Raw genomic sequence first — 6,000 nt, forward strand, 5'->3', positions numbered from 1 at the left:
TCCCTACATGAATTGCATAATAGAGATACAAGCAAGAATCATTAAGCATCATGAAAACTATAAGTGTTGACGAGGCATTCGTTACTATGATTGCATGAAACTTATGCCAAGAATTTATTTAACGCGATTGTTTATAAGCAACCTCCACTACTTGTGAATATAAGTTCATAACTATTAGGTGAAACTTACTTATATTCTAGCGTCATATTCATGCATGAAAATTAAGCGTGCACTCTCAATAAACAAACATAAATAAGTTATCGATCAAACAATTAAACAAATTGAATTCACCATTCACGAAATTCCAACCAAAAGTAATCAAATCATATTGCAAGCATAAACATGGTTTCGAATCACCCCCTAGCTAAATAGGGTTTTAGCCTCTCATGTTCACAACAAGAAAAATAAAATTGAATTTAAACATAAAGAACAAAGGATGGATTACACCTAGAACGCCCAACGAATCCACTTGAATTTCTGCGCGTCTAAGCCCTCCTTCTTCTTCTCCTTGCTGCGGCAGTGAAAGTCTAGGTGAGTTTTTTGGATGTTTTTCTGGTTTTGGGATTGGGTTTATGGAGGTTTAGTGGTGCGGCAATGGTGGGGAAGGTGTGGAAAAAGGCACGGCAATAATGGGAATTATGGTGGCTGCGGTAAAAGGTTGTGATTTTTGGTTTTTAGGTGCTAGTGGCTGCTTGGTTTTTGGGTGATGGGATGCTGGAATGGATGGTGGTTGGCGGCAGAGAAGAAAATTGGGTGCAGGTGGCTGCGGCAGGATAAATGGGAGAGAGTGAATGAATGATTTATTATGGTGAATGGCTGGAAGGTGGAGGAAGGCTGCTGGAATGGAATGGTGGGCTGCACGGCTGGAAAGTGGAGAAAAGGTTTATTAGGGTCAATAATCAATGGGGGCCACGGCTTATGGTGGAAAAAAAAAAGGGAGATTGGCTTATGCTAATTCAATTAGGGTGAATAAAATGTGAATCCTCCCAAAGTTAGGAAAAAGGTGCGGCTTTTTTGGTTTTGTGAATGAAATATATGTTTAAACCTAGGGTGCGGCTGCAAGATGGATTTGGTGGCTGAAAAATATGAAAAGTAATAATGAGAAATCCCTAAGGTGCGGCTAGGTGGTGGAAAACTTAGGGTTTAAGAAAAACAAACCCTAATTTATTTTGGTGAATTAGAATTAAGTTAAAAGCTTCTAGAATTAGGAAATAAAATCAGAAATTAAAAGGGATGGCTGCAAGGTGCGGCTAGGATTAGGTTAGGAGAGGAAAATAGGGTTTAAGTGAGTGACAATGGACTTAAATACCCCCCTTGCACGGCAAGGGAAGGAAAGAAAGGGCTTGGGCACGGCAAGGGTGTTAGAGTGGACTAGGGCCTTTGTTTTGTGTCCTAAAGTGCCTACAAGGCCTTCAAAGTAGCAAGAAAATACGGACGTTCAAGATTAGGAAAGGTTACCAAAACGGGAAACCTAGGGTTAACTTTCCTACATCAAGTAGGAATCCTTGTTTGAGTAAAAGTCCTCGTTTTGGTAGGAATTCATCGTTTCTTCAAGTCTTCAACTCATTCATTCCTCTCTTGCTCCAAAAGGCTCCAATTTGTATCTTCTTGCACACTTTGGCCTTATAATCTGAAAATACACAAAAGTGGCCTTAAACACGAAAATAACTAAATAAACACAACATAAATGCACGAGAACAAGCTAATTAAGTCGCATGAATATGCTCCTATCAAATTCCCCCACACTTAACTTTTGCTAGTCCTCGAGCAAAACAAAACAACTAAACTAAACAAAACGAAACAAAACAAACAAAACATAACCTAAACCTTCCAACGTTTGCCTCAGGGATTTCCAATGAAACATGACATATCAAAGATCATTACTCACATAGTTGTTAGTCTTCCTTCCCCTCGAGCACATACTTACTCATAGTCACCATTCACTAGCTCGCATTTAATCAATTAAAACACATTTTGAATGTAGTAACATGCCTTAGAGAATTCCCTCAATTCCTCACTAGTTATACACTCAATTTTCACTCAGATGTTCTGACTACACACCCTACACTAGTTATATGTGAGAAGATTGATGTAAACATGAAAGACTAGTACTCACATACGTTATAACAAAGAAAGCAATTTCTGGAGTAATTAAACGTGTTTACATATGATCTCATGAATGGAATGCTACTACTTAGATGCGAGAACCAGTGACACCATATGCTCATACCAAATTCAAACTCCACAATTGAAATGCACAACACTCAAGATAGAAGTCAAGGGTTGTAACGGGGCTTGGGGTATTGGCTCACAAGGAAAGGTAGGGATAAACAAAAGTTCTTTAAGCAATAGCAAGCAAAGTAATGAAATTAAGACCTAGAGTTCCCTTAGAATGCAGAAATCAACTTTTAGACAAACAGGGGAGATTCAAACAACTCTTAGGGCCTAATTCATAGTTTTGGGCCCTTACTTCAACAAACAATACTTTTCAACTCTTTTTGAACTTTTTTTTCTTTTCTTTTTCTTTTCTTTCTTCTTTTCTTTTTTCTTTTTTTTTTTTTTTTTTTTTTTTTTTTTCTAGCCGTGCCTATGGCACATAACTCACATCAATAATCCTTCCCCCACACTTATTTTCTGCAACACATTAATCAAAGGGAATTCATTCATGCTTACTATGCTTCAAGAACAAGGGTACGGATGGTCCTAATCTAGGCTAGGTGAAGATGATGTGGGTTAACAAAGAACATGGGCTAACACGGCTCAATGGGGTTAAACTTAAACACAAAATGAGTGAAGGGCACATGGCTGTTTGGCTTTTGGTGGTGGTCACTACACAACTTCATCTTGAATACGTGTTATGCAAATCAATGACATGCTTTGAATGAAATGGGCATGAGTTCTAGCATTTGGAACTAAGTGATGAAACGCCTTCTAAGTAGTAACCAAGCAAAGAATAATGAGATCATGCAACGACTTTAGAAAACAATGATGCTTAGATTATTACTCTCCAAATAACGTTTAGGCTCAAGTCTCACAGGGATGTAGCGTTTGTTAAGTTCCTTCCTTCAAGCATGTTACAAAAACTAATTTTTTTTTTCTTTTGTGATTACATGTGAATTCGTAAACTATAACTACAAACAAGCATAAACCAAAGAGTATATCAAACGTCCATCAATGTTTGTAACTTTCTTTAACCATCATGCAATTAAAAACCAAATCCTCATCATTGTGTTGGAAGGTAACCTACGACACAAACAAACACACCAAAACAACTCTTTTTGGGTTTTTCAAAATAATTTTTTCAAATTTTTATGGTATTTTCGGATTTTTAAGTTAATACACACTAAAACCCTCTAAAATAGCTTAAAAACACTTAAAAACAGTGGGAAACAAGTTTAGACATGTTAGGTGGTAATACCCTATGAATTTCATGCAAAAATATCTCAAAACAGAATGTTACCCCCCCACACTTAAACTAAACATTGTCCTCAATGTTTTAGACACAATTGAACACATTACACATAACATAAAGTAAGCAACAAAGGAAAGGGTTTAGGGACGCAAATCTGAGTGTGGAGCGATTCCCAAGTTCGTCCTTTGTTGATTGCATGGGTTGCCTCCCAAGCAACGCTTGCTTTAACGTCTTCCAGCCGGACGAAACCTTCTTTTAATCTCCACTAGGGCTCACGGCATGGAATGGGATCCTCCCCACAACATGCCCTTCAACACTTCCATAATACGACTCAATGAATGGGCGGGGATAATAATCCTCCCTGATGGTAGTGTTTCGGTTCCGACAATCCATATAAATGCTCCCACCATCTTTATATCGGTTGGTCACCTGCACCAACGACGGTAACAACCTATTAGTTGAAATAGGAATTGAGGTTGGAATTGAAGACTTACAATCATAATGTGGTGAGGGCTCAAAAATGACAGCCCTTTCAACAATGTTACTATGGCTACTTTCGGCCATATTGGGTGGTTGTAGACCAATCACTCCAAGTTCTTCTCCAACAGTGGTTCTCGATACATCCTTCTTGATAGGTATGGATCCTTTCGGCCCCATGTCCTTATGCACATCTATGACAAAGCAAGAATGGCTATCGTTAGGATTCTTAATAGAGTCATAAACATTAAATTTAATTATATCACCACCAAACTCCATTGTTAGTGCTCCCTTGGCCACATCGATCTTTGTTTGAACTGTTTTCATGAACGGACGGCCTAGCAAGAGTGGCAATGATGGAGCATCGCTCGAATCCTCCATTTCTAAGACATAAAAATCTGCAGGAAAGATGAGATGATTGACCTGCACTAAAACATCCTCAAGGACTCCCTTGGGATAAACATTAGAACGATCGGCCAATTGAATTATAACGTCATCTTGTTTTAACTCACCCAGGTTCATAGATGCATAAATGGAATATGGCATGACATTAATAGAAGCACCTAAATCTAACATGCATTGTTTAAATCTAGTGTTTCCAATTGTGCATGGGATAGTAAAGCTCCCTGGATCCTTACATTTTGGAGGCAACTTTCGTTGCAAAACCGCTGATACATTTTCACTCACTTTCACAACTTCTTTGTTTGAAATTCTTTTCCTAGATGTGCATAATTCTTTTAAAAACTTTGCATACCTGGGCACTTGCTTAATGGCATCAAGTAAAGGAATGTTTACTTGGACCTTCCTAAACGTCTCCAGAATGTCTTTCTCCTGCTCCTCCTTCTTTGTTTGCATGAACCTACTAGGAAAAGGCACATTGAAAGGAAAAACATTAGTAGGAACCGAATTTGACACATTCTTACCCTTTTTGGCCGAATTAGACACTTTTGGATCAATACAAACTTGCGGCAAAGGTGTTTCCACCTTTGTCGTGGGTTGGCCTATCTCCTCCTCTTCGATTCTCAGTTTTTCCTCCTCTTCGGGGCTTGATGGTGATGGTTTGGATGTAATGCCAACTTCTTTTCCACTTCTCAAGGTGATTGCGTTGGCCGTTTCAAACCCTCCCTTTGGGTTTGGAATGGTTGAACTAGGAAGTTGGCCTTGCTCACGAAACTTCCCTACAAAATCTGCAATTTGCCCAATTTGTCTCTCCAATTGCTTCACCCTCTTATCTTGGTTTTGCATGGCTTTGGCTTGATTTTCTTGCCCCTGAGACAAATTCGTTAGTAACTTAAGAAGTGTATCATTATCTACAGTGTTACCTGAACTTGTTTGGGCAGATTGTGGAGGTGCTTGTATGGGTGCTAATGGCTTGGTGAAGAAGCCCGGGGGTTGTTGCCTAAAGCCTCCTTGTTGTTGTGGTTGTTGGGGCTCCCTCCATTTGAAGTTTGGGTGGTCTCTCCAACCGGGATTGTAGGTATTGGAATACGGATCGTTCCTTGGTTGGTTTTGACCTTGAAACCCAATTGCGTTGGCGCTTTCCCATCCACCATGTTCTATGAGTTGTGGGCACTTCTCAGAAGCATGTCCTTGGATCGAACACACCCCGCATACCACTGGTCCTTGCATCCTCATTCCTTCGGCCATCTGAGACACAATGGAAGTAAGATTAGCTAACTGTGAATGAATATCGGGGGTGGAACTTACCTCATGCACTTGCTGCCGTGTGGGTCCTCTTTGGCCTACTCCTTCGTACTGTTGAGCGTTCAATGCTCGGTTAGCGATCAAAACCTTAGCATCCCTGGGTGTCTTGTCCACCAATGCTCCACCCGCTGAGGCATCTAGCATTTGACGTTCGATAGGTAGGAGCCCCTCGTAGAAGTATTGTAGAAGCAACTCCTCCTTCATCTGGTGCTGTGGACACGAAGCAACAAGAGATTTAAAACGTTCATAATACATAGGAAATGACTCACATTCTTCTTGTTGAATCCCACTTATCCTTTTACGCAAAAGGATGATTCGAGAAGTTGGGAAAAACTTCTCCAGAAAAGCCCTCTTCATGCTCTCCCATAATGTGACGGTTCCGGGAGCTAAGTCGTACAACCAATCCT

The sequence above is a fragment of the Pyrus communis genome, chromosome 13, assembly GCF_963583255.1.
Source record: "Pyrus communis chromosome 13, drPyrComm1.1, whole genome shotgun sequence".
Classification (NCBI taxonomy): Eukaryota; Viridiplantae; Streptophyta; class Magnoliopsida; order Rosales; family Rosaceae; genus Pyrus; species Pyrus communis.